This window comes from Paramisgurnus dabryanus, chromosome 12 (genome assembly GCF_030506205.2).
Source record: "Paramisgurnus dabryanus chromosome 12, PD_genome_1.1, whole genome shotgun sequence".
Lineage (NCBI taxonomy): Eukaryota > Metazoa > Chordata > Actinopteri > Cypriniformes > Cobitidae > Paramisgurnus > Paramisgurnus dabryanus.
Genome location: NC_133348.1, coordinates 31,490,675 through 31,505,596, shown reverse-complemented (window position 1 = coordinate 31,505,596; position 14,922 = coordinate 31,490,675). Strand labels below are relative to the sequence as shown.

Sequence of the window (14,922 nt, the reverse complement as noted above, 5' to 3'; positions counted from 1 at the left end):
GACTCTGTGTGTAGTAAATATTTCTGTAAATATCATCTGAGATTTGTTATTGTGTAAGTGAGCAGTTGGTTGCTGAATGGTGACAGTGAGATTGTTGGTTTCTGAGCATGGTGACCTAGACGGGGCACATGTGTCTTTCTGTATGTGTTACACTGGAGCTGTGCTTTACTAACAGACAGACTGTTCACACAGCATCATAATTACGACCAGCTGATCTCATCTGTTTCTGTAGGATGCAGGTGCTATGAAATGTCACTGATCAATGAGCTACAGGAACAGCTATGTTACAACATGTAGTAAACAGTAGATTTATGCAATGATTGATCTCGGTGGCTTAACTGGTGATTGCAGCACAGAGGTCGAGGGTTCAAGTCCTAAGAGTCACATGTAATGAAAAATGTATAGCTTAAATGCACTGTAACTCATGGTCTAGAAAGGCATCTGCTGTAAATGTATAAACAATTGAGGCCTACATATTAGTTGAAAAATGTAAATGAAAGATAGAAATAATGGCTTAGCAATAAACTGAAATACAGTTAAAATTAAATTGAACAAAAAAACTGAGCTAAAATGAAAAATTATTATGAATTATAGCTTAAAAGCCTCACTACTACTACTACTACTACTACAACTACTACTACTACAAAACATTATTATTACTATTAATGCTACTATGCTATAGTATCTCTTCTTAACCCTTGGCTTTGTTTATTAAACAGTTGATTCTTGGTTTAGTGAATCAGTAACTTGGACATGTCTGATTAAACAGTTGATTCTTGTTTCAGTGAATCAGTAAGTTGAACTTGTCTGATTAAAGAGAAGATTCTTGGTTCAGTGAATCAGTAAGTTGGACATGTCTGATTAAAGAGAAGATTCTTGGTTCAGTGAATCAGTAAGTTGGGCGTGTCTGATTAAACAGTAGATTCTTGATTTAGTGAATAAGTAAGTTTGACATGTCTGATTAAACAGTTGATTCTTGTTTCAGTGAATCAGTAAGTTGGACGTGTCTGATTAAAGAAAAGATTCTTTGTTTAGTGAATCAGTAAGTTGGACGTGTCTGATTAAACAGTCGATTCTTGGTTCAGTGAATCAGTAAGTTTGACATGTCTGATTAAACAGTTGATTCTTGTTTCAGTGAATCAGTAAGTTGGACGTGTCTGATTAAAGAGAAGATTCTTGCTTCAGTGAATCAAGTTGGACATGTCTGATTAAAGAGAAGATTCCTGTTGAGTGAATCAGTGAGTTGGACATGTCTGATTAAACAGTCGGTTCTTGGTTCAGTGAATCAGTAAGTTGGACGTGTCTGATTAAATAGTAGATTCTTGCTTCAGTGAATCAAGTTGGACGTGTCTGATTAAACAGTCAATTCTTGGTTTAGTGAATCAGTAAGTTTGACATGTCTGATTAAACAGTTGATTCTTGTTTCAGTGAATCAGTAAGTTGGACGTGTCTGATTAAAGAGAAGATTCCTGTTGAGTGAATCAGTGAGTTGGACATGTCTGATTAAATAGTAGATTCTTGCTTCAGTGAATCAAGTTGGACGTGTCTGATTAAACAGTAGATTCTTGATTTAGTGAATCAGTAAGTTTGACATGTCTGATTAAACAGTTGATTCTTGTTTCAGTGAATCAGTAAGTTGGACGTGTCTGATTAAAGAGAAGATTCATGTTGAGTGAATCAGTAAGTTGGACATGTCTGATTAAAGAGAAGATTCTTGGTTCAGTGAAACAGTAAGTTAGATGTGTCTGAATAAACAGTTGATTCTTGGTTCAGTGAATCAGTAAGTTGGATGTGTCTGATTAAAGAGAAGATTCTTGTTCAGTGAATCAGTAAGTTAGATGTGTCTGATTAAAGAAAAGATTCTTGGTTCAGTGAATCAGTAAGTTGAATGTGTCTGACTAAGCAGTCGATTCTTGGCTCAGTGAATCAGTAAGTTGGACATGTCTGGTTAAACAGTCAATTCTTTGTTCAGTGAATCAGTTAGTTGGATATGTCTGAATTAAGAGAAGATTCTTGGTTCAGTGAATCAGTAAGTTGAACTTGTCTGATTAAAAAGAAGATTCTTGTTGATTGAATCAGTAAGTTAAACGTGTCTGATTAAAGAGAAGATTCTTGGCTCAGTGAATCAGTAAGTTGGACGTGTCTGATTAAACAGTTGATTCTTGGTTCAGTGAATCAGTAAGTTGGACGTGTTTGATTAAAGAGAATATTCTTTACTCAGTGAATCAGTAAGTTGAACATGTCTGATAAAAGAGAAAATTCTTGGCTCAGTGAATCAGTAAGTTGGACGTGTCTGATTAAACAGTCAATTATTGGTTCTGTGATTCAGTAAGTTTGATGTGTCTGATTAAAGAAAAGATTCTTGGTTCAGTGAATCAGTAAGTTGAACGTGTCTGACTAAGCAGTCGATTCTTGGCTCAGTGAATCAGTAAGTTGGACATGTCTGGTTAAACAGTCAATTCTTTGTTCATTGAATCAGTTAGTTGGATATGTGTGAATAAAGAGAAGATTCTTGGCTCAGTCAATCAGTAAGTTGAACATGTCTGATTAAAGAGAAAATTCTTGGCTCAGTGAATCAGTAAGTTGGACGTGTCTGATTAAACAGTCAATTATTGGTTCTGTGAATCAGTAAGTTTGATGTGTCTGATTAAAGAGAAGATTCTTGGTTCCCTAAATCAGTAAGTTGGATATGTCTGATTAAATAGAGGATTCTTGGTTCAGTGAATCAGTAAGCTGGACATGTCTGATTAAACAGTAGATTCTTGGTTTAGTGAATTAATAACTTAGATTTGTCTGATTAAAGAGAAGATTTTTCGTTTAGTGAATCAGTAAGTTTGACATGTCTGATTAAACAGTTGATTCTTGTTTCATTGAATCAGTAAGTTAAACATTTCTGATTAAAAAGACAATTCTTGGTTCAGTAAATCAGTGCGGTGGACATGTCTGATTAAACTGTAGATACTTAGTTTAGTGAATCAGTAACTTAGATGTGTCTGATTAAAGAGAAGATTTTTGGTTTAGTGAATCGGTAACTAAGATGTGTTTGATTAAATAGTAGATTCTTGGTTTAGTGAATCAGTAAGTTGGATATGTCTGATTAAAGAGAGGATTCTTGGTTCTGTGAATCATAAGTTGAACATGTCTGATTAAACAGTTGATTCTTGGTTCAGTGAATCAGTAAGTTAAACGTGTCTGATTAAAGAGAAGATTCTTGGCTCAGTGAATCAGTAAGTTGGACGTGTCTGATTAAAGAAAAGATTCTTTGTTTAGTGAATCAGTAAGTTGGACGTGTCTGATTAAACAGTCGATTCTTGGTTCAGTGAATCAGTAAGTTTGACATGTCTGATTAAACAGTTGATTCTTGGTTCAGTGAATCAGTAAGTTGGACGTGTCTGATTAAACAGTTGATTCTTGGTTCAGTGAATCAGTAAGTTGAACTTGTCTGACTAAAGAGAAGATTCTTGTTTCACTGAATCAGTAAGTTGAACGTGTCTGATTAAACAGTTGATTCTTAGTTCAGTGAATCAGTAACTTAAATGTCTCGGAATAAATAGTCGATTCTTGGTTCAGTGAATCAGAAAGTTTGACATGTCTGATTAAACAGTTGATTCTTGTTTCAATGAATCAGTAAGTTGGACGTGTCTGATTAAAGATAAGATTCTTGGTTCCCTAAATCAGTAAGTTGGACATGTCTGATTAAAGAGAAGATTCTTGTTTCAGTGAATCAGTAAGTTGAACGTGTCTAATTAAACAGTAGATTCTTGGTTCAGTGCATCAGAAGGTTTGACATGTCTAATTAAACAGTAGATTCTTGGTTTAGTGAATCAGTAAGTTTGACATGTCTGATTAAACAGTCGATTCTTGGTTCAGTGAATCAGAAAGTTTGACATGTCTGATTAAACAGTTGACTCTTGGTTTAGTGAATCAGTAAGTTTGACATGTCTGATTAAACAGTTGATTCTTGTTTCAGTGAATCAGTAAGTTGGACGTGTCTGATTAAAGAGAAAATTCATGTTGAGTGAATCAGTGAGTCGGACATGTCTGATTAAACAGTCGATTTTTGGTTCAGTGAATCAGTAAGTTGGACATGTCTGATTAAAGAGAAGATTCTTGGTTCAGTGAAACAGTAAGTTAGATGTTTCTGAATAAATAGTTGATTCTTGGTTCAGTGAATCAGTAAGTTGGATGTGTCTGATTAAAGAGAAGATTCTTGTTCAGTGAATCAGTAAGTTAGATGTGTCTGATTAAAGAAAAGATTCTTGGTTCAGTGAATCAGTAAGTTGAATATGTCTGACTAAGCAGTCGATTCTTGGCTCAGTGAATCAGTAAGTTGGACATGTCTGGTTAAACAGTCAATTCTTGGTTCAGTTAATCAGTTAGTTGGATATGTCTGAATTAAGAGAAGATTCTTGGTTCAGTGAATCAGTAAGTTGAAATTGTCTGAATTAAAAGAAGATTCTTGTTGATTGAATCAGTAAGTTGGACGTGTCTGATTAAAGAGAAGATTCTTGGCTCAGTGAATCAGTAAGTTGGACGTGTCTGATTAAACAGTTGATTCTTGGTTCAGTGAATCAGTAAGTTGGACGTGTTTGATTAAAGAGAATATTCTTTACTCAGTGAATCAGTAAGTTGAACATGTCTGATAAAAGAGAAAATTCTTGGCTCAGTGAATCAGTAAGTTGGACGTGTCTGATTAAACAGTCAATTATTGGTTCTGTGAATCAGTAAGTTTGATATGTCTGATTAAAGAAAAGATTCTTGGTTCAGTGAATCAGTAAGTTGAACGTGTCTGACTAAGCAGTCAATTCTTGGCTCAGTGAATCAGTAAGTTGGACATGTCTGGTTAAACAGTCAATTTTTTGTTCAGTGAATCAGTTAGTTGGATATGTGTGAATAAACAGAAGATTCTTGGCTCAGTGAATCAGTAATTTGAACATGTCTGATTAAAGAGAAAATTCTTGGCTCAGTGAATCAGTAAGTTGGACGTGTCTGATTAAACAGTCAATTATTGGTTCTATGAATCAGTAAGTTTGATGTGTCTGATTAAAGAGAAGATTCTTGGTTCCCTAAATCAGTTAGTTGTATATGTCTGATTAAATAGAGGATTCTTGGTTCAGTGAATCAGTAAGCTGGACATGTCTGATTAAACAGTAGATTCTTGGTTTAGTGAATTAATAACTTAGATTTGTCTGATTAAAGAGAAGATTTTTCGTTTAGTGAATCAGTAAGTTTGACATGTCTGATTAAACAGTTGATTCTTGTTTCATTGAATCAGTAAGTTAAACATTTCTGATTAAAAAGACAATTCTTGGTTCAGTGAATCAGTGCGGTGGACATGTCTGATTAAACTGTAGATACTTAGTTTAGTGAATCAGTAACTTAGATGTGTCTGATTAAAGAGAAGATTTTTGGTTTAGTGAATCGGTAACTAAGATGTGTTTGATTAAATAGTAGATTCTTGGTTTAGTGAATCAGTAAGTTGGATATGTCTGATTAAAGAGAGGATTCTTGGTTCTGTGAATCATAAGTTGAACGTGTCTGATTAAGCAGTTGATTCTTGGTTCAGTGAATCAGTAAGTTAGACGTGTCCGATTAAACAGTTGATTTTTATTTCAGTGAATCAGTAAGTTGGACGTGTCTGATTAAAGAAAAGATTCTTTGTTTAGTGAATCAGTAAGTTGGACGTGTCTGATTAAACAGTCGATTCTTGGTTCAGTGAATCAGTAAGTTTGACATATCTGATTAAACAGTTGATTCTTGGTTCAGTAAATCAGTAAGTTGAACCTGTCTGACTAAAGAGAAGATTCTTGGTTCAGTGAATCAGTAAGTTGGACGTGTCTGATTAAACAGTTGATTCTTGGTTCAGTGAATCAGTAAGTTGAACTTGTCTGACTAAAGAGAAGATTCTTGTTTCACTGAATCAGTAAGTTGAACGTGTCTGATTGAACAGTTGATTCTTAGTTCAGTGAATCAGTAACTTAAATGTCTCGGAATAAATAGTCGATTCTTGATTCAGTGAATCAGAAAGTTTGACATGTCTGATTAAACAGTTGATTCTTGTTTCAGTGAATCAGTAAGTTGGACGTGTCTGATTAAACAGTTGATTCTTGTTTCAGTGAATCAGTAAGTTGGACGTGTCTGATTAAAGATAAGATTCTTGGTTCCCTAAATCAGTAAGTTGGACATGTCTGATTAAAGAGAAGATTCTTGTTTCAGTGAATCAGTAAGTTGAACGTGTCTGATTAAACAGTTGATTCTTAGTTCAGTGAATCAGTAACTTAAATGTGTCTGATTAAATAGTAGATTCTTGCTTCAGTGAATCAAGCTGGACATGTCTAATTAAACAGTCGATTCTTGGTTCAGTGAATCAGAAGGTTTGACATGTCTAATTAAACAGTAGATTCTTGGTTTAGTGAATCAGTAAGTTTGACATGTCTGATTAAACAGTCGATTCTTGGTTCAGTGAATCAGAAAGTTTGACATGTCTGATTAAACAGTTGACTCTTGGTTTAGTGAATCAGTAAGTTTGACATGTCTGATTAAACAGTCGATTCTTGGTTCAGTGAATCAGAAAGTTTGACATGTCTGATTAAACAGTTGATTCTTGTTTCAGTGAATCAGTAAGTTGGACGTGTCTGATTAAAGAGAAGATTCTTGTTTCAGTGAATCAGTAAGTTGAACGTGTCTGATTAAACAGTTGATTCTTAGTTCAGTGAATCAGTAACTTAAATGTGTCTGATTAAATAGTAGATTCTTGCTTCAGTGAATCAAGCTGGACATGTCTGATTAAACAGTAGATTCTTGGTTTAGTGAATCATTAAGTTTGACATGTCTGATTAAACAGTCGATTCTTGGTTCAGTGAATCAGTAAGTTGGACGTGTCTGATTAAAGATACGATTCTTGGTTCCCTAAATCAGTAAGTTGGACATGTCTGATTAACTCTTTCACCGCCAGCGTTTTAAAAAAAAGTTGCCAGCCAGCGCCAGCGTTTTTCATGATTTTCACCAAAGTTTAATGCCTTCCAGAAAATGTTCTTCTTTAAATATATAAACATACAATATACCAAATGAAAGAACAGACCCTCTGCTTTCAAACAAAAAAAACCGTTTCATCCTACCTTGAGTGGTTCTTTTGTAATCAGCTTTTGAATATGGGTAGGTTTCTGCAAAAACACCACATTTTAATAATTTAATAAAAGTTGGACGTGTCTGATTAAAGAGAATATTCTTGGTTCAGTGAATCAGTAAGTTGGACATGTCTGATTAAACAGTCCTTGGTTTAGTGAATCAGTAAGTTGGACATGTCTGATTAAACAGTCCTTGGTTTAGTGAATCAGTAAGTTGAACATGTCTGATTAAACAGTACATTCTTGGTTTAGTGAATCAGTAACTTAGATGATGTGTCTGATTAAATAGTAGATTCTTGGTTTAGTGAATCAGTAACTTAGATGATGTGTCTGATTAAATAGTAGATTCTTGGTTTAGTGAATTATTAACTTAGATTTGTCTGATTAAAGAGAAGATTTTTGGTTTAGTGAATCAGTAACTAAGATGTGTCTGATTAAAAAGTTGATTCTTGTTTCATTGAATCAGTAAGTTGGATATGTCTGATTAAAGAGAAGATTCTTGGTTCAGTGAATCAGTAAGTCGGACATGTCTGATTAAACAGTTGATTCTTGGTTAAGTGAGTCAGTAAGTTTGACATGTCTGATTAAACAGTTGATTCTTGGTTCAGTGTATCAGTAAATTTGACATGTCTGATTAAACAGTTGATTCTTTGTTCAGTGAATCAGTAAGTTGGACGTGTCTGATTAAAGAGAAGATTATTGGCTCAGTGAATCAGTAAGTTGGACGTGTCTGATTAAAGAGAATATTCTTGGTTCAGTGAATCAGTAAGTTGGACATGTCTGATTAAACAGTCCTTGGTTTAGTGAATCAGTAAGTTGGACATGTCTGATTAAACAGTCCTTGATTTAGTGAATCAGTAAGTTGAACATGTCTGATTAAACAGTACATTCTTGGTTTAGTGAATCAGTAACTTAGATGATGTGTCTGATTAAATAGTAGATTCTTGGTTTAGTGAATCAGTAACTTAGATGATGTGTCTGATTAAATAGTAGATTCTTGGTTTAGTGAATTATTAACTTAGATTTGTCTGATTAAAGAGAAGATTTTTGGTTTAGTGAATCAGTAACTAAGATGTGTCTGATTAAACAGTTGATTCTTGTTTCATTGAATCAGTAAGTTGGATATGTCTGATTAAAGAGAAGATTCTTGGTTCAGTGAATCAGTAAGTTGGACATGTCTGATTAAAGAGAAGATTCTTGGTTCAGTGAATCAGTAAGTTGGACATGTCTGATTAAACAGTTTATTCTTGGTTCAGTGTATCAGTAAATTTGACATGTCTGATTAAACAGTTGATTCTTTGTTCAGTGAATCAGTAAGTTGGACGTGTCTGATTAAAGAGAAGATTATTGCCTCAGTGAATCAGTAAGTTGGACGTGTCTGATTAAAGAGAATATTCTTGGTTCAGTGAATCAGTAAGTTGGACATGTCTGATTAAACAGTCCTTGGTTTAGTGAATCAGTAAGTTGGACATGTCTGATTAAACAGTCCTTGGTTTAGTGAATCAGTAAGTTGAACATGTCTGATTAAACAGTACATTCTTGGTTTAGTGAATCAGTAACTTAGATGATGTGTCTGATTGAATAGTAGATTCTTGGTTTAGTGAATTAGTAAGTTAGATTCCCTTTCAGTCGGTCACTACGACGTCACGTCGTGACCGACGAATTGGGAACTCGCTTAGAGAGACCAATCTGCTTCGAATACTACTAAAACGCCAATGAACTTGGCATTGAGATATTTGCATAATGCTGGCGCCGCCCCGCCAGGTGCGTATATAAGCAGCAGGTGCAAATAAGGAAATTAGCTTTTTATCGCTTCGAAAGCCGGCAGTATCTGCTACTGAGAAGCTACTTTACTCTGGTGGGATTCGATTGCTGAAGTTGGTTGGACTAGCAGTACCACAGCGGACGCCTCGCTTAATTCCACGGCTCTACACCTGTTTTGTTGTTTTGAGTAGTGTGTGCGTTGCCTTCCCTGTGCGCATCATCAACTGAGCATCTGAGTGAATTTCCCTAAAAGAGTGATACGAGAGAGCTTTGTGCCTTGTTAAAGGCAGCCACTCTCTCGTATATCCGGACATCAGCGTCCTTTTCAGGATGGCTTTTCGTCCGTGCGATCTTGGGTGCGGCAAATACATGGGTCCGAAGGACGGTCACGAGCGTTGTCTTTCGTGTTTGGGCATCGAGCACGCAGAGGCAGCGTTCGCTGGGGGTAAGTGTTCTCACTGCGAGAACATGTCCCTTGTGGATTTGCGCAGACGGTTGTCTTTCCTCCGGGAAAAACGCAACCCTCGTCATGCGAGTGCTGAACGCCGCCACGGTGCGGCTGTGAAGCTCTCGAAGGACGACCTGCGCATCACTGTGCTGAGCCGAGCGGGGGATTCGTCCTCAGGCTCTCAGCCTCCTCATCCACAGCCGGTTGATGTGCCGATGGAGACTTCAGCGTCGTGTTCTACGATGTCTCTAGAATCCATCGTGCCGCCCTCCGGGTCCACCGACGCCGCAGCATCCGAGGGTGGGCCTCCTCCCCCTGACGTGGACCCCGACGCCCTTCCTCCCTCTGGTCGGGTTGGGACGCCGGAGTTCGATCCAGAGATGGTGGCCGTGCTCGCTCGAGCGGCGGAGACCGTAGGGTTAGAGTGGGTTCCCCCCCCTCAGCCCGAACCGTCCCGCCTGGATGATTGGTTCTTTGGAGCTGCCCGGGTTTCACAACCCTCTCCACCGGTGCCTTTCTTCCCCGAGGTGCACGAGGAGCTGACTAGAACCTGGAAGTCGCCGTTTTCCACGAGATTACGGCCGTTTCAGCCCTCCCCCCTCACCTCCCTCACCAGCGGAGCCGCTAAGGGTTATACGGGGATCCCTCCCGTGGAGCGTGCTGTCGCGATGCAGCTGTGTCCGGCACACGCTCCCTCTTGGAAGGACCGCCCAACCCTCCCCTCTCGTGCCTGCAGACAGTCCTCCGGTTTAACGGGCGCTGCCCACCAGGCATGTGGAGAGGCGGCCTCAGCCCTGCACACAATGGCGTTGCTGCAGGTTCACCAAGCCAAAGCCTTGAGGGATCTGCACGAGGGAGGACACGACTCGCCTGTCCTTTCGGAGCTCCGGGCTGCCACTGACCTGGCTCTTCGCGCTACGAAGGTGACAGCGCAGGCGATTGGTCGTGCCATGTCCACGATGGTGGTCCAGGAACGCCACTTATGGCTATGTCTGGCTGACATGTCGGATGCGGAGAAGAACAAGTTCTTGGACGCTCCAGTGTCGCAGGCTGGCCTTTTCGGTGAGTCGGTGGAGTCCTTCGCCCAGCAGTTCTCCGCCGCCCAGAAGCAGACAGAGGCGATCGCTCAGATCATGCCCCGGCGCAAGCGACCTGCATCTCGCCCTCCAGCGCCGGCGGGCCCGTCTGCTCCTCGCCGAGGGCGCCCTGCGGCGGCTGCCTCCACCCCCCCCACTAGAACATCTTCCAGGCCACGGAGGGGGAACAGCCGTCGGCAGCCCGCCCCGCCCGCCCCACCCGCTTCCCGTGGTAAACGGAAATCGAAGCGGCCCTGAGACGGGCGACCTGGAATCGGATGGGATCACTCTTCGGGAGACGGTGACGGCATCGCTCCCTCCACCGGTAGAGGGCCGGATGGAGAATCCTTGGTTTCGTTTTGTTTTTGTTCCGCCGGCTTCTCAGCCGGCACCCACAAAACCACAAAAAGAGTGCATTCCTATTCCTTCTCCAGGTCTTCAGAGGATCGAGAGAGATGTGAGCGGGCATTCACATGCTCTTCCTCCCTCTCCTCTATCGCCAGCGGGTGTTCTGAGGAGTTCCAGCTCTCCGCTGAGGAGACGGGACCACCAGCACCCTCATCGGAGTCTGTGCTCTCCGCTGAGGAGACCAGACGACCGTCACCCTCAGCGGGCTCAGGTCAGTGTCACACACACACATACTGTAGATACTTATGCTGTTCCAGCAGACGTACCGGCAGTACCACCTGTCCCGCTCCGCCGCCCCCCCGCGGGTACCCCGGTAGTGCCGTTAATTCCCCTCGTACGGTCCCTGGGGGCTTGGCTTCAGCTTCCCAGCCCGTCTCGTTGGGTTTTACGCACTGTCCGCCTCGGTTACGAAATACAATTCAACCGGCACACACCCAAATTCTCGGGCATTCGTTTCACCACGGTGAAAGCGTCCGATGCACATGTACTGCGTGCAGAGGTCGAAGTCCTGCTGGCGAAGGACGCGATCGAGCCGGTCCCTCCAACCGAGATGAGATCGGGCTTCTACAGCCCGTATTTTATAGTACCCAAAAAGGGCGGGGGGTTACGACCGATCTTGGATTTGCGCGTTCTGAACAAATCTCTGCAGAGGAGGTCTTTCAGGATGATAACACCGAAGCAAATATTCAATTCAATTCGCCCCCAAGATTGGTTTGCGGCTATAGACCTGAAAGACGCGTACTTTCATGTGTCCATTCTCCCTCGTCACAGACCGTTTCTCCGGTTTGCATTCGAGGGACGGGCATACCAGTACAAAGTTTTACCGTTCGGGCTATCCCTCTCTCCCCGTGTGTTCACGAAAGTGGTGGAGGCGGCGTTAAAACCCCTCAGAGAGAGCGGCGTTTGCATATTGGCTTACCTCGACGATTGGCTTATAATAGCGCATTCTCGACGGACGCTTTGCGAACACAGAGATTTAACGCTTCGGCATCTCGCCCGTTTGGGTCTTCGGGTCAACTGGGAAAAGAGCAAACTCTGCCCCACGCAGAGGATCTCTTTTCTCGGGATGGAACTGGACTCGATCGATTTATCGGGCGTTTGACAGAAGAGCGCGTCCAGTCAATTCTGACTTGCCTCGGTTCATTCCGAGGGAAGAATGCGGTCCCGCTGAAACAATTTCAAAAGCTCCTGGGGCATATGGCAGCAGCAGCGGCCGTGACACCGCTCGGGCTGCTCCATATGAGACCGCTTCAGCGTTGGCTTCACGATCGAGTCCCGAAGAGAGCGTGGCGCGCCGGCATCCATCGTGTAACCATTACACCTGCGTGTCGCCTAACATTCCCCCCGTGGTCGGACCCCGCGTTTCTCAGGTCCGGTGTGTCCATGAGACAGATCGCTCGGCATGCTGTTGTACATACAGATGCGTCCGACACGGGCTGGGGTGCCACGTACGACGAGCTTACGGCTTCGGGGGTGTGGACAGCACCCCAGTTGCACTGGCATATCAATTGCCGAGAGTTGTGGGCAGTATATCTGGGACTTGTAAGCTTCGCTACGGAGCTGCGAGGGAAGGATGTACTAGTACGCACCGACAACACTGCGACCGTTGCGTATATCAACCGTCAAGGCGATTTGCGCTCCCGTCACCTGTAGGGATGGCGAAAACGAAAAATTTTCTTGACCGGCCACCGAGCCTCATTAGCCGGTTGAAACCGGTTAACCGATAGTTTAAAATGTGCTATGCTATTTAAAATAACAGCCATTTCTAGGTATGTGACAAAATGACGTAATACGCACGAGCGCTTTGTTCCCACGGCTGTGTTCCCAGCAGGTACTCAGCGCCAGACACGTTGGTGACTTAGGAAATCTGTCATATCTTTGCTTTGTGAATACCTCTAAAGCCCATATACTAGTGACATAAATTACTTCCTCACGTTGATTCTCACGTTCGAATTTCCAAGCTGTCGTAAGAAGACAGTTATAAGCGAAGCAAAATTTCTCTCGTGTTTGGCATTGAAATCCTCTATGAAGGCGAGTATTTTTTGTTTCAAACCAAATACTTTTGATAGAATATACATTTAACTTGAATTAGGTGAAGTTTGGGATTGATTGTAACATTCGCATGTGCTTTTTTAAGATCCGCAAGTGACGTTGTTGTCAAAAGCAGAATCGCCCATTCAATCATATTGGCTTCCAAAACTTCTCCGTTTTCATCAATCCGTGCAGTATTTTTCAATGTAATCATACAGAACGAAGGATTAGACTCTCTAGATTACATTATTGGCATAATTTTGTCAAACATATAAATAAATACATGCATGCAACATGCATGCATTTATTGATTTATGAATGATAAATAACATAATCATCAATTAATGTATTAATAATATCTGACCATTTAAATTGCTCGACAGCATTATTAGTCAATTAAGAAATATTAAAGAAACAATGAAATGTTTCTTTAATATATAAAAATACAGCAATTTTATTTGAAAGGCCTTGGTTTCATATGGAAAGATATGCGTGGATTGATGCTCTGGGTTTCATTAATTAGTGGTTAATCAAAAATAATAACATTTTTATATATCTTTTAAAAAGATGTCATCTTAATCTTGTTGGGCTTTTAATTACCTACAATGTGGTGTTTGAATTATGCAAATAGACCAAGAAATGAGGAAGTAATGATATTTAAAAGTGTTTGGTCAAGCGAAGAGGTCACAGTTTTTCATAGTTTTATCGTTTTAATTGGGTACAAAAATGCCCCCTAATTTTCGAGATAAACAATTCCATAACTTTCTTAATAATTATCCGATTTTAATAATTTAAAAACCATGTTAAAGTTCTTTTTATTATCTATCATATGGTTATAATTATATATGAATTTTCTAGTATTTATATTTTTTTGTCACATACCTACCATTTCGAGCCGCGCCTGCAATTTCGCAACTTGCATCTCTCTGCGCTCTGCCTCCGGCTCACACACACACACAGACCTCACAACACTTTTTAAATCCCCTACAGCCCGAAACATAAGTCCCGCAAACGCGGCGCCGTGCTTAGTTTCGAAATAGTTTTGGTACTAGGTGATCGCGTTGAACTTGAAAATAAAGGCGTTTGTGAAGCTCATTTGAAAATTGCCGCGGCTCATTTAAGAAAATGACAGCTCAGAAGAGACTGCGCTTTAGTTTGGGGTAGTAATAATAAAGACATAGGATGATCATCATCACCTTTTCTGTTACCACTGAAATATAGATGTAATGTATTTCCAAATCTAAACCCATCTTATGCGGAATCTTGCCTAATAGACTGCAACACGATAAAACCAATGGATTAAACGGGCATCTTCAGAATGTGTAAAAGACGCACCGGCCAAAGCAGGTCTCGCACTGTGTTTGTTCTAGAACAAATGCAGCAAAGATATTTAATGCTTGATATTTAATGCTTGTATGAGGCATATAGGCCTACACTGAGTTTTATTTATTTACGACGAGGTGCGTTCTAATTAACAATGCAATGCAAGTGAACGCGCGGTGCCGGCGCCTTCAAGCACGGACCGGTAATTATATACTCTGCTATATTTGCTTTCTATTTATTAAATACATGCATTTGGTTGATGAAACATTTATTAAAATTAAGATACAATTTATACAAAACGAAATTCACTTTAAAGAAATGCTTTCTACAAAGCAAAACTTAATAAAGTGGTAAAAATCATGGCTGAGGATTTACAGAAACAAAACTTACTCTGCACTTTACTGTTAGCCTAAAAGACATAAATGTCAATAATTTGGAACACAACCAGGAGAGACTTTAATTTTAATTATTTTATTGCTGTATTTTATTTACTATTCGAATAAAGGAATTTATCAAAAATTAGCCTGTAGCATTTACTTTTCGCAAACCTTGTGAGCATGCAAAACCAAACGTAGTGACCTGGCGCCAAATGTTTTTTTATTGGTTTATAAAGTACAAACAGACCAGTTATGAAAAACTGAGTGTGAGGGATTTGTTCACTTCACACAAAAAGATCTTGGAAAGAAAGAGATGACTAACTGTAGTAGGGTTTAGTCCACTGTCTATAATAGCCTAATTTACAGAT

General features: G+C 40.2%; 1 protein-coding gene across 4 annotated transcripts in view; it reads left to right on the top strand.

The window, feature by feature from the left end:
* Window positions 1-14,922, top strand: part of dlgap2b (discs, large (Drosophila) homolog-associated protein 2b) — a 171,473-nt gene that overhangs the window by 1,269 nt on the left and 155,282 nt on the right. The window lies entirely within an intron of this gene.